Genomic DNA, 22,076 nt, shown 5'->3' with positions numbered 1-22,076 from the left:
GAGCAAGGATTCTCAAACTTTAATGGACAGAAGAGATTCACTCACATTGTTTTACCAATTACAAACAGTATTCCCCAGTTTATGATTCAATACATCTGGGAAAGAAATCTTTCATTGATCACACACCGAAGATGATTCTGAGGCAGGACCATGGACCATGTTTTAAATATCATTTGCTACCTAAGTTTCCTCTGTCATAAATATCTGGATTCAGGCTGTGAATCTAACAATGTGATAATGGGCTCTTACTGATGTATAGTGGCACAGATGAGAAACTAATTTTGCTCAATGAAAAGGGAAGGCAGAGAGAGTTAAAGAGATTCCCAAAGAATAGGTATATTTAATCTGGGATTTTAAAGATGAGAAGAAATTTTCTAGCTAGGGCTACCTTATGCAGAGCGTTGTATCCTCAGAGGAGCATAGTTTATCTGTGGATTGGTTGTTTCCAAACACAACAGCTGCACCAGAAAGCTCCTGAGCTACTTATTAAAATGTAGATTCCCAAGCCCTCCACCACATTGAACTGAATCAAAGCCCATGGAGAGACCTGGGTATCTGTACTCTTAATTAACAAGGGTCCCGGGGATTCTGATAAGCAGCCAGTATGGGAACTGCTGGTAGACCAAGGGTTGTCCATCCTGAGAGTCTAGGTCCTTAAGAAGATACAGATATGAGAGGGGGTCTCCAGGCCATATCTGATGGTGTGGCCTGGTGTCAGCGTTAATAACCCTCCCTCTGGGCAGTGCACTGTCCACAGCCCAATGGCCTCTGTAACCGGTTCTGCAAGACCAGTATCTGGGAAAGAGGTAATGACTTAATTATAGGTTATCAGGAATGTACACTGAGCTTGCTGGCTTGGATTCAGATCACTAGCCTCCAAATATCAGGGTTACATTGGAATTAGTCTTTTTAGCCTTCTCAGACCCATATCTGAAGGCTTATTTATTGTGCAAATAAATATTACTCAGAATTTTATGCTCTACATTAGTTTTAACTTATGACCAATAAATTGCATAACCCAGCCAGGAATGAAACGGATCACCAAACCCACAAACATAAAAACTCTGAAGCATTTCTAATATGGTTATCAGTTAAGAAGTGTTTTTTTCCTGTAAAGCTAACTACTTTCAGTGTGTTATAACTTTTGTGGGCTTGGGGCACTTTTCTTTTCATAGGCTCCTTCCCTCATAAAATACTGTATATATACATATAAATTGTTTTTTATTACTGCTTTGGCATAACAACAAATGTACTCCAGGCCTGATTAATTATAAAATGTTATTGTTATATTCAGTTTTTCCTCTTAATTTAAAATAATTCTGTGGCCCCCTAAAAGTATCATGGGCCCTATACACTGTGCCTATTATGCTTAATAGACAAGTCCATCCTGGCTACATAAGGTTATCCTAAGAAATGAAACATAAATAGAAAGTAAAACTAGAGAGAGAATGAGGATGAAGAAGACTGTAGCCCAAGTTGTCCATGGCAAACGTAAAATTCCTTGGAACCTGCATGCATTATCTTAAGATTATATTCAAATATTGCCAAAAAAAATGTTTCAAATTACTTCTCATGACGACTTGGGCTTTATCTTTTAAAGGAGTTATAGAAAGCATGAGAGGAGAATTATACAAGTAGGTTTTCATTTTCGAATGGCTCCTTCACCACACAGCAGAGTAAATTAGAGCAAACAGGTGAGCATTTGGATTATAAAGATCACCCACCACGCCTCTCACCGTTTCTTCTTACAAACTTCTCTCAAAATGTCATGCAACCTCCATTGGCTTTGAAATACTTCTGAAAATCCTTCCTCTAAACTTGGGTAAGCCAAAACACAGCTCTGGGGAAGTGGCATTTCTGCTTGATTAATCTTGGCTGAAGGGTAGCAAGATATTAATTAAGACTTTTTGTCTTGGAGTTTCACCAGTGACCCCAAAGTCTAAGGACAATGTCTAAATTGAGTTGCTAGCCCACTGAAGCAATACATCCTAAGGACTGCGAAACTGATTCTATCAACATCGCTCAGTCTCCCACCTCCATTTCCATGAATGTTAAAACCAAGGAATGTCTTTGGAAAGAATTCTGGGAACTATAGAAGGGATGGGACCCAGTAAGGAAGGTAAAATATTCTCCACACCTTAATCCAGGAGAGAAGGGCTTTTATGAGTTTCTCAAAGAACTTGGCCTACAGCCTCTGAAGATTGGGAGACCAAGGTTGGACTCTCTATCGCTGCTGCAAGAAGTCTAAAGATGCAAAGGTGTGACTAGGGTTGGTTGCACTGGACAAGATCTACACTTCCAGCGATGGTGTACAAAGGTGTTTGTCTCCTAGGGGGATGTGAGAGGTCAACCAGAAGAAGCCAAAGACCCAGAGTGAGAGGTATATTGTCAGAAACTTGTGGCTAAAGGGGGACTCAAAGGCAGCCAGATATGTGAGCATTACTTGCTTAATGCAGTCATAGCTCCTTTTGCAGAAGGATCTCCCAGGAGAAAAAAGCACCCCCAGAAGGAAAAAAGAGCCAATAATTGTATATATGTCATCATTCAGACACCTGTCTTTGTCACCTGCCCTTGACCGGTATGGGTGTGAGTCTCTTTTAATCAGTAAAATGAGGAAGAAGTGACATTGCAAGACTTTGAGGCTAGGTCAGAAAATGCAATGTAGCTCTCACTTTGTTGCCAGATACAACTAAATCAGTCAAATAAAACCTTTCTTATGTCTTACCATTCTTCTTCAGAGAAACGGGAAATTATACTGAGGAGTGGAAGAGGAGGTAGAATTAGGAAATCATGAAAAGGCAAAGCATTCCTAGGCAGGCCTAAACTGAAGGACTATAGAATCCTAAATTAGATTATAATCCTAAATTTTTATATTAAACTAGAGACCCAGTGCACGAAATTCATGCACTGGAGGGGGGAGGGGGTTCAGGCCTAAGCCAGCAGTCGGACATTCCTCTTGCAGTTTGAGACCCCTCACTCCTTACTGCCTGCCTGCTCACTGTTCCTTACCACTCAGCTTGCTGCTCCTTAGCTCTGCCATGGAGGCAGGAGAGGGTCCTGCCACCACCGCTGTGCTTGCCAGCCATGAGCCCGGCTTCTGGCCGAGTGGCGCTCCCTCAGTGGGAGCACACTGACCACCAGGGGGCAGCTCCTGCATTGAGCATCTGCCCCCTGGTGGTCAGTGCGCATCATAGCGACCCGTCATTCTGGTTCCACCTTAATGGTCACTTAGGCTTTTATTATATAGATTTGGTAAGAATTTTTTTTTCCTGAAATGAGACTTTTTTGTGATCAAAGAAACCAGAATGCTATTTAACCTGCCAATTATTTTTTCAGGGCAGAAAAGAGTACGTCCAAAAGCAAGTTTGAAAGAAAAGAATAAAAAATAATTCACATCTGGCCAGGCGTGGCTCAGTGGTTGAGCATCGACTTATGAACCAGGAGGTCATGATTTGATTTCCAATCAGGGCACATGCCTGGGTTGTGGGTTCAATCCCCAGTGGGGGACATGCAGGAGGCAGCTGATCAATGATTCTCCCTCATCATTGATGTTTCTGTCTCTCTCTTTCTCCCTTCCTCCCTAAAACCAATAAAAACATATTTTTAAAAATAATTACATAGTATAGTTTAATTTGTTTGATAAATTATTACACAATTTATAATGTATTTTGATGCAGATATAAGAATCAACAGAGAGCTGGAATTATATAGAAAGTGGCGGTCATCTAGTGATTATAACCAGGCCAGTTAAAACCCTGGCCTACTGAGGGTTAGGATTTTATATAAAATAAATAAACTAGCTAGTGCAATCATAAGATGAGCAAAAAAAAAAGACAGAACAAGGAATAACTGGGTTATACTTGCCCAACTTTATTTTATGCTGGACTCAGTATAAAGGTGACCCTGCTAGCGGTTCTCAACCTGTGGGTCAAAATTACAGTTATGAAGTAGCAACGAAAATCATTTTATGGTTGGGGGTCACCACAACATGAAGAACTGTATTAAAGGGTCGCGGCATTAGAAAGGTTGAGAACCACTGCACCAGGCGACTGCCGCTGTAAGAAAGTCTCCCATGGAAGGATAAACTGGTGCTGGGTTGGATTAGAGCATTAGGCTTCGGCCAGTTGCAAGTCAAAGCCCAGCCATTGACTAAATGAGTTCTTGGGTCCCTGCCCAGCTCCGAAGATCAAAGAGGCAATTTTCCCTTCGGTCCGGGATTCTCAGATGTTCTTATGTGAGTAAGAGCCACAGCGGAGGTGCTAGGAGAGAATCTCTCCATGGCTTCAATAGGGTTTTAACAACACATGTAATTAAATTCTGACCTGTCCAGGGGATGCATGCAAGAGTTGGTCACCCAGCATCCTGGGTCCTGGTGGCTGTCTTAGACAGCTGGGAGAGAAACTGAGACACAGTTCCAAGAACAGCACATATCTGACCCATTACATATGTCCACTCCCCTGGCCCAGATCCCAAGCAGGTTTTATTTGGAGAATCATCTGCCTTTTATTCTGCTTTCTTTCTCAGTCAGATCAAATAGTATCCAGCCAAGACCGCTGCCTCTGCGGTCCAGGACCCACTAAGTTTAAGATCCTAAGTCATCATTTGTGTAGGCCTTTATGGTAAGGGTCCTGGGAAAAATTTGCTAGGCAAGAGTTAAGAAAGGAAGAGCCAGCTAACTGTTTTCCACCCCTGTAGAAGTTTTGGCCTTTCAGAGAATTCAGCATTAAAGCCAGACATAGCTGTTTAGTTATCTCATTAATTACTGGGTAATTCGCCTCTCACCTTCATTGTGATTCTGTAAAATGGTCACACACTCTCAAGAGCATTCTTAAAAGTCTGATTTTTGCCACGTTTTACTTCCCAGTCCATTTGAAATTTGGAAAGGTGATGCATTCCTCATATATTACGGGATGCTTCTGGGACTTTTCTATATCCGTGTAGAGCAGCCGTGGGCAAACTACGGCCCGCGGGCCGGATCCGGCCCGTTCAGCTGTTCTATCCGGCCCGCGGAGCCGAAAGAGTGGAGGGTTCTCCTGCTCTCCCCTCCGCTCCTTCACCAGCAGCAGTGTTAACATGGCAACGTCGGGAAACACGGCCGCAGCTCCTTCTTCTGAGTGGGCGGATTTATATCCGCCCATTCAGTAGAAGGAACAACCTCTCAATCTTCCAGAGGCTCCTTGTAATGCCCGCAGACGCGTCCCCCGACATCACCCTGGGAATGCATAGACACGTTATCGTGGTGATGTAGGGAGACACGCCCCTGGAAAGCACAGTATCAGAGCATTAGCTAAAAAGGAGACCAACAACACTGTTCCCACTGAAGTTGATGTTTTAAAGACCAAAAACCTTTCAACCCAGTCTACATTGCCATCTACATCTACGTCCCGGGCATAATTTGGAAGTTGCACTAAAGAAAATGTTTAATTTACTGTTTACACATTTTGTTCTTTTCTATTTGTTTTAGTTTTAAATTATTTTATTATATTTAAGTTTAATTTGAAAGGCTTTTGTACCTTTCCTTTGTTAGGCAATTTTATTTTGCCTTTGCCATCTTCAATATAAGGTATGTTATTGTGCTATGATTCCTCCATTTTTTGAAGTTTCAAATTATAATAGTGTTTACATTCTTCTTGTTATGTTTGAAATGAATAAAACTATTGAAATAAAAAAAAAGACCGTACCCTTTTATGTAATGATGTTTACTTTGAATTTATATTAGTTCACACAAACACTCCATCCATGCTTTTGTTCCGGCCCTCCGGTCCAGTTTAAGAACCCATTTGTAACGGAGCGCGTCCCCCGGAGATAGACCACCGAGACCAATTGGATCAAACAGGGAAAAGTTTATTGCAGATTCGAATCTGGGCCCCGTCGTAGCTGACGCAGCAGCAGGCAAGTGCCGTGGCGAGAGCGCCGTTGAAAGGGGCAGTCCCTTCCTTTATACCCCTTCCCTCTATAACCGTTGGCCTGGCATTCCCTGATTGGCCCCTTTGAATGACCCGCGAATGTGGGACCCCTTTGTCCTGGACTTTTCCTAATATGGTTCGCTCGCGCAGTGAGGAAGTTCTACACCGGACCTTTCCCTATATGGGTTGTTTGTTACAGAGACAGCTCTGTAATGCCTCTGGCAGGTAGGGGAGTGGTGGTCAGGCAGAAACTATTTCTTTTATTTATGGAACGGGGAGTTCTATAGTGCCTGCGGGGGGGTGACCTTTCCAAGTGGTTGTTTTAAATTTTTCTACTCTGACTCTAGACCCTGAGGTCTAGTCCCTTCCTGCCCTCCACACCATTGTGGCCCTCAAGTCAAAAAGTTTGCCCACCCCTGGTCTAGAGAAAAGGCTAGTTCAAGGGGAGGCGCCCCACCTGACTTTAGCTGGCCCTTGGCCTAAGCCCACCTCTTCATGGATGCTGTAGAATATCTCTGAGATGGTTTTTCTTTGAAAAATGACAAAAGGAGAATGCAAGACAATCGGGCGAGCCACATGGCCAAAATGGTCCATTGGAAAATGCTAAGGTTCTGGGGAGGGCCAGTCCCAAACCCAGGACGAGAGACATTGCTTTTAATGGAGTGCTTTGTGAAGTGTCTGTGGATTGTGCACACTTGTAAATATTGTGTCTGAGAGTGTTTATGTTAATGTTTCCTGTTGATGTATGATTAAGTCTGTTTGAAGATAGGGAACGTCCCAATTTGCCAGGACTCAGCTGCTTGTGGACAGGAGGAACACGTGGCCGGGTTTGAATCTTGAGAGTCTCTGTCTGTGATAGTACCTAGGTTACTGATTGCTCGCTTGGTTTGCTCTTCGCCGTCTTTGTGAAGATAGAAGGCACTCTGTCTCTGTCCTGTGTAGGCTTTGTGTGTCACTCAGAACCAGAGGTTGTTCTGCTAGGTTAAGATTTTAAGATTCTGAAGCTAATTTTAAAGTGTAAATTTGTGAAGGTTACATATATGTTAACCCAGGGAAGTTTACATAAAGACCACTAGCTAAAGTTGTATGATTGTCTTTCCCACCTGGGGCGAAGCAGGAAATGGAAAAAAAAGACCTTTTACTCAGACAAGCAGCCCAATTCAGAGTAAAATGTGTTAAATCTTGGTCTATAGGACAACCTATTCTACCACTACCACCAACCAAAACCACTTCCTCAGGCATTGGTTTATACTGTTTTATTATTACTCGTCTTTAACCATTGCTTGTTATAGTCTCCCATTTAGAAGCCCTAAAGCTGCAACTGGTCCTCTGCATGGAACAGCAAATGGAGGCCACTACATCCATCTTCCGTGGACCCTTAGACCACCCACTTCTGACAGGACTCTGACTGCCGCCCCAAACCACGACCCCTTCGCCAGCAGGAAGCAGCCAGAAAGACGCAGCGTCCATTGTCCCCCACGGCAGTTGGGGTTTCCTAATGGGAGGGAGGACTGAAGTAGGAAGTTTAGGGGGACATAGGCAGGCTTAGGGTTTTTTTAGAATTGGGGTCCATGAAAAAAACAGAGCCACAGACTGGGAGAAGGTACATTTCCATAACACAAGGAAGCCAGGTGCAGCAACGGGTATATTTCCATAAGACAAGGGAACTGGAAGTAGCCAAGAAAGGTCCATATTTACAAAATAAAGAGAAGGAAACCCTTCATTCAGAAGGAGAGGAAGAAAGCCCAAAGGGAATAGGGAAACAATAAGGAAGGAGTGGTAGGGGGGGGGCGGGTGGAAAGAACCTCACACGTCCCTTGTGAGGTTCAACCTTTGAGCCTAGGAGTTACTATAGTAACCAACTTGAAGGGGATATTGACCAATCGGAGGGGATATCAGGCACCAGGATCTGCAGCCTTTATAAGCCATGGGGAAAAATAACCCAGTGGGACTCTTTTCCCCCTCCCCATGTGGGAGTCAGTTCTGTGGGACTCTTCCCTTTTCCCACGTGGGAGTCTGTACTTGTTCTTCAATAAATCTCCATCTTTGCCATACCACTTTCTGTCCGTGAATTCATTCTTTGATTCCGGCAGACAAAGAATCTGAGTTCCAGTCCTAAAATTCGGTATCATAATCAAATACCTGTAACCTTGGATGAACAAACACTTGGCAGAATATGTGAATTAATATAGTGTATCAGCCCCTTTAGATGGCTAGCTTGCAAGGTCAGACAGTTAAGTTTATCTTTTCTATTATTCAAGCTAAAAAACAAAGTTATAGAATAAGACTCTAAAAATAACAGAGTAGTTCAAACAGGAGTTTTAAACAGCAGTTTTCCAAAGGAGGGACCACCATGCTTCAATGCCATACGAAGGGGATTACATGAGGTTGCCATATTTTTAGGAAGCCCAGGCAACATGGAGAGGCCATGTGGAAGTGTTCCATTGACACCGCTATTGACTTAACTGACAAATGAAGGAAGACGCCTGCAAATGATACCAGCCTCTAGTCTTTGAGTCAACCCAGCCCTCATGTCTTCCCAACCGAGGACCCCAACTATGAGCAGAGACAAACCATTTGAACTATGCCTCATCCAAATCCCTGGTTCACAGAATCTTTGGGCATAATAAGTGATTATTTTAAAGCACCAATTTTGGGTGAATTTGTTGCACAAATAACATCAGATTCCACAGGTTGAGTTCAGCCCTATATAAGACTTCCTTCTGCCAACACATACACTCTTCAAATGCCAGCCACAAACCCAGACTATGCTTCTGATCAACTGACTACAAATTGGACGTTCCAACAACTCCCTTCAACTCAGAATGCCATTGTTGTTACCTATACTTCTAACTGACTGGCTGTAAATCAGAAGTTTCCCCAACCCCTTCCTTGGGTTCAATTAATTTGCCAGAATGGCTCACAGAAAACAGAGAAACATGTTACTTACTAGATCACTGATTTATTGTGAAAGGTTTATTGGTTTATTGTATTCAGGAACAGCCAGGATGGGGAAGAGCTGCATAGGGTGAGTTATGTGGAGAGAGGAATGACACTTCCAGCCCTCCCCAGGCAAGCCAGGCTCCCAGATTCTCCATGAGTTCCCCAACCCAGAAGTTCTCTGCACCCCATCCTCTTGGGTCTTTATGGAAAATTCACTACATAGGCATAATTGATTAAATCACTGGACATTGATAATTGATTTCAATCTCCAAACCCTCTCCCCACCCTGGGAAGTGATTGTTTTGGAGTGAGACTAATAGTTCCAACCCTCTAGTCACAAGGTTGGGTCTCTTGGCAATCAGTTCCCACTGAGGTGCTTTCCAAAAGTCACTTCATTAACATGATAAAAGATACCATTTTCACTCTCTTCACTTAGGAAATTTCAAGAGACTGGGAGCTGGAAGCCAGGAATTGTGTACTAAGACTAAACATATTTCTTCTAAGTCACAATGGTTCCATGTCCCGTCACCACCATGACTATTCTTCCATGAATTTGAGTCCATTTATGCCCAAACAAGAAACTTCCTATAATAAAAAATATTCAATAATGCCACAGACTATCTTATAAGGTGAGTTTACTGTCACTGAGAGACTAGCTTTAAAGACTCACTCAGGGATGTTGTAGAGAGATTACTAAATCAGAGTGTAACAGAATGAAATGCTCAGTCTCTCTTTGACTCAATCTTGTTCAAGGCTGCTTTGTTCCCATAACCTTCAGGCTAATAGTTGAGTCTTGCATATAGACATGCTAATCATGAGTGGAATTTGGCTTGAGTTTTACAAAAACAGCCCCTTCCCATTTCCCCTACCCCTGACCTAAAAGAAGCCTGAACTCTGTACTTTCTTAACATGGATTTAAGGCACCACCAGGGCTCCCATCTTCTCCTTTGGTGCCTTCTCCATCAGTAAACCTTTCCTCACTTCAAACTCTGCCATGTTGAGTTTTGGCTTCCAAAGAATCAGGAACGTGGACTTTGGACCAGTGACAAGAGAAAATACCAGACTGTCTGTCCTCAAGGAAACTTTTTTATTTTAGATTTTACAACATATTTGGGACCTCAGATTCTCTCATAAACAGAGTAATAAATGAAGTACAGAGGGGGCACATAATAAAAATTCTGATGATAGTATTGAAATAGGAAATTTAGGGGGATATAGGCAGGTTTAGGAAATTTTTAAAAAATGAAAGAGGTCCATGGAAAAAACACAAGGTTACAGACTGGGAGAAGTTACATTTCCTTAAGATCAGGGAGCAGAAAGCCAGTAGAAGTTACATTTCCATAAGATAAGGAAACTGGGAGTAACAAAAGGTCTATATTTACAAAATAAAGGAGGAGAAAGCCCAGAGGGAATAGGAGAACAATGAGGGAGGAGGGCCTCACAGGTCCCTGTGAGATTTGACCTTTGAGCTCAGGAGTAGCTATAGTGACCAAATCAAAAGGGGGATAGTGGCCAATCAGAGGGGATATCAGGACATACACGGACTTGCAGCCTTTATAAACTGTGGAAGAAGGGACTAGGTGGGACTCTTTCCCCCACCCCACGTGGGAGTCTGTGCTGTGAGATTCCTTCCCCTTCCCCATGTGGGAGTTTGTACTTCTTCAATAAATTTCCACCTTTGCTATCCCACCTTCCATTCTTCTACTCCAACGGACAAAGAATCTGGGGAACCATCCTGCCCAGGAGGACACCACATGTTCCAGTCCAAAAGTCCCATATCAAAATACTTTAGTAAGTCTTCACAAAGGAAGAAAACTGCAAAAAAGAAAAGAGCCTTTTGAGTAATAAACAACAAACTAGTTACTTGTCATAGTATCTCATTTACCTTCCCTTTGGGTAAACTAGGATTTAATCCTTCTACCACAGATGCTCACGGGAACATTTTTACAAAAGCAAGTCTTATGGAATTCGATCTAATTGCATGATTTTTTAAATCTGCATTGAAATAAAAAGGCTAGGAGGAAGATTTCTTCACGTGGTTAGCCCTATGGCATTTCGTACAAATTTATCTACAGATCAATCTCTGAAATATGGTTCATTTTAGTAAAACATATTTGAACAAAACTTCCATCTTTGAATAAATAATTAAAAGGTTAAAAGGGAATTTTTTGACCCTGACCCAATGCACAGTGAGGTTGTATTTCTAAGCTGTCCAGCTAGTTTCTTTAACTGAGATGCTGACCAAGAGAACTTATCTACAGACTGAAAATGCCTAGTCTTATTCTACTCATAGACTTAAAAGGAGCTTCAACTATGACACTTGTGATAAAACAACAAATACAGAATATCAAACCCTCAGGAGACCGAAATTTCAGTCATGGTCTTATCCTCACTCTGGAGATAGGGGCACTTCCTAATGTGTAAGATCTTCACTCTGAAATTCTACAGAGAGGAGCAGGGTTGCCTAAGGGCAGCGAAGGGGACTTTGGTCCCCTGTTGAATTACCCCAAAAAAGTGGCTTTACCCTTTACCCCAAAATAAATTTAGGTTTAAGACCAAAGATTTAAATGAAACAAAACAAACCAAAAACCGAAAAATATCCAGAAAAACATGAGGGATTATTTTTTAATCTTGAAAGGAGAATAGCTGTTATAAATGTTATGCCCAGATTTTGTGATCCCCAAAGACCACCAGGGAGCCGAGTCCGATGCAAAAGCAAAGAGCCTTTAATCGAGCTAGCTCGAGCTCAGTCACACACACACACACACACACACACACACACACACACACACACACACACACACGTTATGCCCAGATTTAGTGTGGCCTCCGCTGATTGGTCGGGGTCAGGTTGCACATGGGGGCAGGGCGCGGCTTACTTTCCTCTTGCATTTCTATTGGCTAATTCAAAAGTGTGGGTTGGGCTCTTGGAGAGGTTCTAGGGCAGGAACCTGACTCCACGAGGTGGAGGACATGGAACAAAGGGAACATGGAGTCGGTCTCTCCCCGCCCTTTCAATAAACATAACCTCAAACATGAAAGCTATAAAAGTGAACTAAGTCTAACTTCATAAAATGTTAAACTCTCTTAGTGGTGTTAAATAAACAAACAAACAAAGCAAAACCATTGACAACAGGATAAGAACAGACCATTCACAGAAATAAATATGAACAACAAACATGAAAAATGCTTAATTTCCTTCAAAAGTTAAAAATGGAAATCAAAGTGAGGAAACTGCATATTTTACCTATCAGATTAGCATTCCTTTAAAAAATAAAGCCAAGCATGAGTGGAAGAAAATAGGCCTTCTCATACACTGTAAACAAAAGAGTAAGTTGCTAAAACTTTTTAAATTGACTTTTTAGAGGAAGAGAGAGGCAGGGAGAGAGGGAGAGAGGGAGGGAGGGAGGGAGGGGGGGAGAGAGAGAGAGAGAGAGAGAGAGAGAGAGAGAGAGAGAGAGAGAGAGAGAAAGGGATTTGCTCTTCCATTTATTTATGCATTCATTGGTTGATTCTTGTATGTGCCTTAACCAGAGATTGAACCCACAACCTTGGAGTGTTGGGTGTTGCTTTAACAACTGAGCAACGCAGCCAGGGCACAACATTTTTAAGGGTTCATTGTGGAGAGACCATGGCTAGATTGGCCCCTTCACTAGGTTTTAATTTAACTTTTTTTTTATTGGCAAGAGTGAGGCCACTGCCTGGACTCCATTTAATCCCCAGGATCTTAGACTAAAATAATGCCTAAATTGAAACCTCAAAGAAGAAAGCTAAAAGCAAAAGCAAAAAAGATCTTTAAAATAAAAGAAAAAAGAAAGCCTCCCACTTTCAGTCCAAGCTAATCACACCTCCCCCTGCACCACCCTCAGAAGAAAGAGTGGTTATTTCTTCAATAGATACACCACTTGGCAGACGCTGGCTAAGGTCATCCTGGAACTGCAATGTCCCAGCATCAAGGATGCAATAAGGCTAGCTCTCCACATCAGCCGGCGTCTTTCCCTTCCTCCTCCTATCCTCCCAGGCACATCACCCTCGCCTTTCTCACTCCCAGGCTCCGAGGGCCCTTCTTTTGCTTCTGTAACTTGTTTCATGAGCCTATGCAGCCCAGGCTCACTTCTATCTCTGTAACTTTCTAAATAAACTTCCTCGTAATTTGGGGGAGGGCGGGAGGTACAGTAAAACTTTGGACAGAAGATGGTCTACCTGCAACCGGTGCCAGCACTGCATAGCCCAGAGTTTAGAAATATTGAAAGATACCATCTTTCCATCCCATTTCTGCCACCAAGAACTTTATAGTCTTTAAAAAACAACAACAAAAAAAAACGGTTTGCATTTATAAAATGAATTATGCAAGCTCCAGAAAGTGCTGAAGACCTACTCAGAAAATTCTTCCTGTGCAACCTGTGGTCAAACCTGTTACACGACTGGTAAACTTACAAGTGTGCCTTCCTGTGCTCTAACCACCCCTGGAGAATCCTGAGCTGCACTTCCTCCCACGCAGCCACAGCCAGCCTGCCCCACCCCCTCCACCTTCTCCTCTGCCTCACCTCCACCACCCATTGCACCTTTGCTGCTCAGAAAACCCAACCTCACTAAAGCACTTAGTCTGGATCGTTAAAAAAAAAAAGATGCTCATGCAGAAAACAGTTAAAGATCTGCTGACTGTAAAATTTTAAAAATACAATTTTGAGGAAAGGATAAAGCTTGTTCCATCACCAAAGGTATGGAATTCATTAGTTGCGTCTCTGACCTACAACAGGTTACCCTGAAGCCCAACTCCTAAGTGTTATCAACTCGAGTTACAAATGCCTTCATTCCTCCTGGTAAAAGGCAGATCGATCTGCAGAAACTGCTTAGAAAAGTCGATGCAGAGAAGAGGCCGGTGGAACTCCAATTCCCAATAAAGAAAATATGGAAACAGAAACTGGACGGACTCCAGCAATGAGCCGGGTCTTCAGGAGAAAGTTTCAGCCGGCTCACCCACTCCGCAAGCAGCTTTGATGAACAAAACTGGTGCCAACTCTGCCCGACTCTACGTGATGATTCATAAAATATATAGATATCACCGCAATCCTTTCTTTTAAACGTAATAGTTATGTACTAGTATATAGTAGATAATTATTCTAATATATAATTTTATTTAAATAATTAAAGTACAGTATGTACGGAGCCCATAAATACTGTGGGTATCTGGATAACTTCTAGTTTGCATGATCAATAAGAGAACAAACGGAAAATGCAAATCCCAACATGATGTTTATCCTGTAATTACTCAATTGGAGAAGTTTTTCAAATTTAACTAGATAACTCTAATTTGTATTCTATAGGTGCAGTTATGACATTAAGATAATAACCTAGTTTCCATTCATCTGGGGTAATTGAAAAGAAAAGTATTTCAGCCTGCAAAGCTCAATCATTCATTAAGTGCTACAAACTAGATCAATAAAAGGCACTCTTTAGATTTCATTTCTGTTCACTATAAACAGTCAAGAAGTAAACCCGTCCTCATCCAAACCCAACTGCTTTCCAAAAGGACTGGAAACAAAATATCCAGTGTGGCCTTAAAAATAAGAATGTATCATTTCTAGCATCTTTTGTAGGTAGGTAGTTACATCCAGCTCACTGAAGTCTGAGATATTCGTTCTTTGACGTCTGCTGTCCTCATTCATACAGCTAAATATAAATCTCATGAAGTCTTCAACACGAACCTTTTATATTCTGCAGTGCCCTGCGAAGGATGCTCTGAGATCCTCCGCAGATTCACTGTAAGACCTGATTCCTAGTCCTCAACAGCCTGTTGATTCAATAACAGTACATGCACACCTAACTGGATTTTTGTTCTTTCCTGCCAGTCCAGGGCTGCCAGATCCGGCAAATATAAATGTGATGCCCAGTAAGATTTGAATTTCAGATAAACAACAAATAACTCTTTAAAAGTTGTTTTTTCCTTTTTTAAATTTTTGAGTATAAAAATGTCCCATTAAACAGTAACATTTTTTAGTATAACTATGTACCAACTATTGCATGGGACATATTTATACTGAAACAAAAATGCATTGTTTGCCTGAAGTTCAAATTTAACTGAGCATCCTATATTTTATTTGGCAACCCTATCAGTCAGTCTCCTACAAAGTTGCCAAGTATTTCTGGGAGCCCACAGTTTGTAAGACATGGGTACTTAGCAGTGGACACTAGTATAGCTCCAACAAGGATCCTCATCACTAATGTTCTAAGAATCATGGAGGAAGGGACATTCTCATTAGGTGAGTGTGACTGAAGGTGCAGGATGAGCTTAGATGCTGAAACATCCACTGCAGTTCCAGAAATAAGGAGAGCAGTTCTTCATGGATAGGAACCCAGGGGTTTCACATCTTCCCTGTACTTTTTAGCCTGAGAGGAAGCAGCTACATAGATGATATTCTTGAAATGTCCCCTGGTTAGCTTAGGCCAGTGGTCGGCAAACTCATTAGTCAACAGAGCCAAATATCAACAGTACAACGATTGAAATTTCTTTTGAGAGCCAAATTTTTTAAACTTAAACTTCTTCTAACGCCACTTCTTCAAAATAGACTCGCCCAGGCCTTGGTATTTTGTGGAAGAGCCACACTCAAGGGGCCAAAGAGCCGCAGTTTGCAGACCACGGGCTTAGGCTAAAAAGATACTTTAGCATTTTCCCAGAAATGCCTGTATTTCCACAGATAAATAGTGCTTTGAGGTGCCAAATAGTGTTGTGAAAGTCGCCAGACTAGACAGCAGACTTAAGAACCTTTTGTTTTCATGAGATCCACATTTATGTTTACAGCACATTTATGGATAAAAATTCAACAGATAATGAAGTTAAGAAACTTAGGTGCTTCTAATAAAAGTCCTTTTTTAACTTGCTAACTACATTTTTTTTATATTACGCTTGAATAAAGGGAATAATCCCTGAGAATAAAGCAGTTGAGTGTTTGTTTCATGAGGCATTTATGACGTTTCTAATATTAATAAACCACTGTGTATTATATCAAATTAATGTAAATGATTTGATGATTCTCATGGAATAAAAGTTCATAAAAATATTATAGAAAGTCTATAATACATATAGCAAAAGTGACCCTGAAGTGCAGTGAGAAAATGATATTCCTTTCAATGATTTACTGGGTCCATTTGATTTTTTTTTTAATTTAATTTTTTAAATTGATTTCAGAGAGGAATAGAGAGATAGAAATGTCAATGATGAGAGAGAATCGTTGATTGGCTGCCTCCTGCACATCCTCCACTGGGGATGGAGCCCGCAACCCGGGCATGTTCCCTTGACCAGAATCGAACCTGGGACCTTCTGTCCACAGGCCAACACTCTATTCCCTGAACCAAACCAGCTAGGGCTGATTTCTTTCTTTCTTTCTTTTTTTTTTTTTTAATGTGTTTTGACCACTATTTCATACCATATACAAAATAAATTCCAGATGGATTGCCAATTTGAATGTTAAACTAGTAAGGGGGCGGGAGGGTTGTTACAGAAAAACATGGGAGAATATCTTTGTAACCTTTTTTCCCCAGCTTTATTGAGGTATGATTGACAAGTGAAAGTTATATGTGTTTAAGTTGTACAACATGATTTTTTAAGCTGTACAACATAATGATTTAATATATACTGTGAACTGATTACCACAATCAAGTTATTAACATATCCATCACATAACATAGTTATCAATTTTTGATGTGCTTAAGATGTACTCTTTTAGCAAAGTTCAAATAATACAATACAAAATTAATAACTATAGTCACCATACTGTGCATTCAGTCCCCAAAACACATACATCTTATAACTTAAGATTTGACCAACATTCTCCATTTCCCCCACCACTCTAGCAGTCACTATTCTACTCTCTGGTTCTATGAGTTCAGCTTTTTTAAATTGTACATATAGGCCTAGCAGGTGTGGCTCAGTGGTTGAGGGTCAACCTATGAAGTAGGAGGTCACGGTTCCATTACCAGTCAGGGCACATGCCCAGATTTAGGACTCTATCCCCAGTAGGGAGCATGCAGGAGGCATCTGATGGATGATTCTCATCACTGATGTTTCATCTCTCTCTCTCTCTCTCTCTCTCTCTCTCTCTCCCTTTCTCTCTGAAATCTGAAGCCATTACATATGTCCCCTTCTTTCCCCCATTGACCTCTGAACTTATTATCTTTCTATCACCTTAATGCCCCCTTTTGTATTTTCAGTCCTCAAATGCCTAATCCACCATTTCTTTATCTTAAATTCTCTCCTTTGAAATAACTAATATTTTGATAGTCCATCAAAATATTAGTTACTAGTGGCCTGGTACACGAAATCTTGCACTGGGGGGGGGGGGGGGGGGTAGGGCGGATGTCCCTCAGCCTGGCCTGTGCCCTCTTGCAGTCCGGGAGCCAGCTGGAAATAGCAGGAGATACCCTGCCACAGAGGCGGGAGAGGCTCCCACCACCGCCGCTGTGCTCGCCAGCCATGAGCCTGGCTTCTGGCTGAGTGCGCTCCCCCTGTGGGAGCGCACTGACCACCAGGGGGCAGCTCCTGTGTTGAGCATCTGCCCTCTGTGGGCAGTGTTCGTCATAACGACGGTCGTTTCGCCATTGGGCCGAAACCAGCTCTCTGACATCCCCCGAGGGATCCCAGATTGGGAGAGGGTGCAGGCCAGGCTGAGGGACCCCACCAGTGCACAATCAGGGCCAGGGAGGGATGTGGGAGGTTGGCCAGCCACGGAGGGACCGCGGGAGGGCTCCAGGGCATGTACAGCCCATCTTGCTCAATCCCGATTGGTCGGACTCCAGCAGCAAGCTAAGCTACTGGTCGAAGTGTCTGCCCCCTGGTGGTCAGTGCACATCGTAGAGAGCAGTTGAGCAGCTTTAGCATATCATTAGCATATTACGCTTTAATTGGTTGAATGGCCAACTGGACAACTGGTCACTTAGCATAGTAGGCTTTTATTATATAGGATTGTGGTGGTGTTGGCTAGTGGTTTGGGAGCATAAGAAGGACTTCTGCTGTGCTGGTAATGTTGTGCCTTGAGCTAAGGTTCTTGGCACAGCAGTGTTTAGTTTATGAAAATTCACTGAGTTTTACAATTATAATATGGCCACTTTTCTGTATGCTTATCATACATCCAGAGAATATCCAACCAATAATGTAGCAATCATTGTAAGCTAGTATTTGCCGTCCAAATGGGCACTGTCAGCAACTTTCTTTATGTCATAAAAATATTTTATATAGTCAAAAATGTGGTAAAATCATGAGCAATTCATATTTTTTAAATTAAAATATACAAAAGCAGAAACAGTACTTTTTCTTAATAGATTTTTTATATAATGTATCACATTTGTTTTTGTACTCTTGTCCCATTTCTTTTATAAAATGTAGTTTAGTATTAGTCACTTCTTTAGCACACTCAAGCTAGTTTTATCAACATGGTTTTATAAGGATAAGAAAAACTGGAAATGATTTTTTAAGTGAATCATAAATTTATTCTTAAAAACCTGACAACACTTGAGATCTTGGTTTTTATTTCCTTTTCAGGGTATAGACCCTAATAGCTACTAAAAATCTACAACTGCTTTTTATCTGCTTCAGTTCTAGCTTTTTATATTCCTTTCCCACACTCCATCTGCTTGACAATACATAGTACATCTTTAATCTCCCTGATGCAACTCACAATATTGATCTGGACTGTTTGTCTTCTGTATACCGCGATCCTATTGCTGGCCACACTTTCCCACAGCATTCCTGAAGACTTATCCATTCAATTTATTCCCCATCCCTATCCCTATTGCCAAGTCCTGACCCTTCCTGAGGTTCCAGGTCCTGACCTCTCATAAGAAACATCCAAAAATAGAATTTTCACAAACTGAACATACCTATAAAATGAAAGCCCAAAGAAAGACACAGAACATTATGAGCATGCCTCATGGTGGAGTTTGCTCAAAGTCTAGATGAGAAGCTGTTAAAATCATTTATTCATTCTATTGATATTTATAGCACATCTACAATGCCAGTCCACTTCCAGCTACCCTGGAAATTTATGAGGCCACATTTTTAGTGCCATTTTCTAGCTATTTCATCTTAAATGCATTACTTAATATTTCTAAGCCTCAATTTCTTTACATGTATAAATGTATTCAAATATTTCTAAGGTTTCATAATTATCTAAAGATAAGCCTTACTGGAAAAATATGGGTTAAAAGGGGAAAGGCATAGATTTCCAGTTTACTAGAGTTAACTGAGCATGCTTCTATTTCCTCTCTCTCATAAATTCCACAAAAATTAACAAAACAAAAAAAGAGAAGAACTAAAAGGAGATAAAGTACAAGAAGAAGAAAAAAAGAATGGACAACAGCAAACGAGAAATATTTCAAGAAATTTAGTGGAAAAGGAGGTGGAGCAGGGTAACTAATGTAGCAGTGTAACTAACCTATATGTCTTTAGAGAGGCATACCAGTAAACAAGCCAGTTCTTTTCTAGAGGCTCTGGGCTAAGATATAAGTTCCATGGAAAAGGGGTAGGGATGACTTCTGCTAAAACCAGGACCCAGTTGAAAATCTGTATGTTTGCATGTGAAGCAGCTAGAAGTCTAGGTCCCCATCCCACCTCACCTGTGGTGGGCGAGAAACTGACTCAGAGAAGTACTTGACTGATGAAACTGAAGAGTATGGGGATGGAAAATGAAAATAGGATTAAGTGAACATTTGAATACTGAAAACTGAGACTTTCTGTCCCTTTCTTCTACCCTATTTTCAGAACAGCAGCCAGACATTCACACCAACCTGTCACATTTACTCCTCCCCCCATTCATGGTGCATTAAATAGTCAAAATACTATTGTCAGGTGTGTGGCAAAGACATAATATTTGTAAAAAAAAAAAAAAAAAAAAAAAAAGGAAGAGAATCTTAGCAAACCCAGCAAATGAAAAGATGAGAGAATTATTAACTGCAGAAAAAAGTATAGGAGAAAAAGGTGGGATGTGGCACACTGTGTGGCTTGGGGGTAACATTTGCACAGGCATAATAATGGAAACACTGAGAAGTGATTTAGCCTGAAATAGTCATGTAGCTACATTGGGGGGTGAGAGTGTGTTAGATATGATTGTTGGGTCTTACCCCTTCTATGTACTCCTTAATCACCAGTGCTGGGGAGCTAAAAATGGCCACATTTCCCAAAAGGTCTTGAAGCTACAGCTCTGGATACACTTTAAGTTATGTCATAAAATTCAGTGGCTTATGAAAGGCAGAAGTGAGACAAAGGCCATTTCCTTGTGGCTGTGGCTGCTGGGGAATAGGTTGGGCCGATAAGAGTGTTTACAGTGGGCAGATTTCACATTCCACTGCCTATTCAGGCCTCTAGGGGTGTGCCATTCGCTCTGCACGGGTTGCCACAGAATACAATTGTCCTGCAGTGGCCCTCGCCTCTCACCCTGTTGTTGCCTTCTCCACTCCCACAGTTTGGTAATTGCCTCATTCCCTGCTCTGAATCCCTAGAATGGTTGCCAAGAAAAACAAATCTAAAAGAACAAATTGAGAAACAGCAGTATGAGCACATTATTTAGAAATCTAGAATTTCTTACCATGAGTGTCATATCAGAGCGAGAGTGCGTATCCTTGGAGAGCAGGCCTGGGGATACATAGAAGTGAGTATAATTTATAAATTATACTCAGGTGTCCTAGGAATATGATCTGGATCTGGCCTCATTTATCTAATATTGTTGTTCCAAGAGTAAAGGTATTATTACTGTAGAGTAGTTTTAAACACCTACACATATGCCAATTTTATTCTCTCAAGTTTCTTGTGTCAAGTTTATAGTATTCATACAGCCAAAGGAAGAAATAGCAATCCACAATTTGTCTCACCATTACGTCTCTTAGGATCAGACCCATAGAGAGCAGGCAGACAGCTCTGGGGTGTGTGTATTGGGGGTGGGGTGGGGGTCAGGGGTAAGGTAGCAGGAAAGGGATTAAGAAAAAAAAGGGGAGTGAAAACTCATGGACACTGGACAACAATGTGGTGATTGCCGGGGGCAGGGGAGTAGGTTTATGTTAGTTTTTTATTATCTTTTTGTGGTTGTGTGATACATCTTCACTCATTGCCTCTCTCAGGAGTACATAAAATATGATTAGGTAAAGACCTCCAAAGTTATCCTTGAAAATAAATTCCTGTGTGTGTTTAATTGTTTTAATTTCTGTCTTTATATCACTAAACTTTTTTCTGCTTTGGCAAACATGCCATCATCAATATCAATTTTTTTGTGATATTTAACTTCCACATAAGGAGTCATTGGATTATAACATAACTTGAAAACATTTTTATTCAGTAGATAGTTTCTGAAACTGCAGACCGGTAAATATATTTTTCTTTAGAAAAGTACACGTATTCAATGTTTCTTTTCCTCACTAAATATGGAAGCCAGGGAGAAACCAAGATGGTGGCATAGGTAAACACCTGAACTTGCCGCCTCACACAACAACTTCAAAACTACAACTAAAAGACAAAACGGACATCATCCAGAACCACAGGAAGACTGGCTGAGTGGAAATTCTACAACTAGAAGGAAAGAGAAAAGCACACTGAGACTCAGAGGAGCTGCAGAAGGCAGAGGTACTGAGACGCGCGCACGGAGAGGACTGGCAACTGAGTGCACGGCTGGCTTTTTCAAGCCGGAGGGAGACACAAGCTCCCGACTGCTCTGAATTCCAGTTCTGGGTGAGACTCTGGGGACCCAGACTCATACGGGGAGAAACGGGACTGTCTGGCAGCGGGTGGAACTCAAGGGCAGCTTTCTCTCAGCGATCACCACAGGACACTGAGACACAGGGGCCTCTTAGGGCAGGGCTGACGGGAAGCCGTTGCTGATTGCTCCACCCTGAGACTCTGCCCCATCCAAGCTGTGCGCAGAGGCTTTTGCATATGAATGGCCTGGTCCTTTGAAATCTAAACTTACCTATCAAACTGAAGCTGAGTTAGAGAGACCCAGAACATCCAAAAGAAGGCCCAAGGCCCCACAGTAGCTTGCATTGTTTCACAGCTGGGCCTCATCTGGGCACCTCCAAAACCCAAACAAAGAAGAGGAATCTGCAGATCTCTCCGTAGCTCCTGCTGGGTGGCCTCAGGCAGAGGCTAAATTAGCACCTCCTTGGAGATCCAAAAGCCAGTGTACCCAGGGGTCAGAGTAGGACTATCCAGATTACAACTCCTCAGATCCATAAGGGACACACTCA

At 41.8% G+C, this 22,076-nt stretch overlaps 1 pseudogene across 1 annotated transcript in view; it reads left to right on the top strand.

Annotated features, from left to right (window-relative positions):
• The window catches only part of LOC308241601 (proline-rich protein 11-like), a 42,600-nt pseudogene extending 28,750 nt beyond the window's left edge, over positions 1–13,850 (top strand). The window contains exon 3 of the transcript in view: positions 12,953–13,850. The product of the transcript in view is annotated as a proline-rich protein 11-like (transcript). The remainder of the gene's footprint in view (positions 1–12,952) is intronic.
• The last annotated feature ends 8,226 nt before the right edge of the window (positions 13,851–22,076 follow it).

This window comes from Plecotus auritus, assembly GCF_963455305.1.
Source record: "Plecotus auritus genome assembly, chromosome: 1".
NCBI lineage: Eukaryota > Metazoa > Chordata > Mammalia > Chiroptera > Vespertilionidae > Plecotus > Plecotus auritus.
This window is presented reverse-complemented; position numbering and strand designations above follow the sequence as displayed.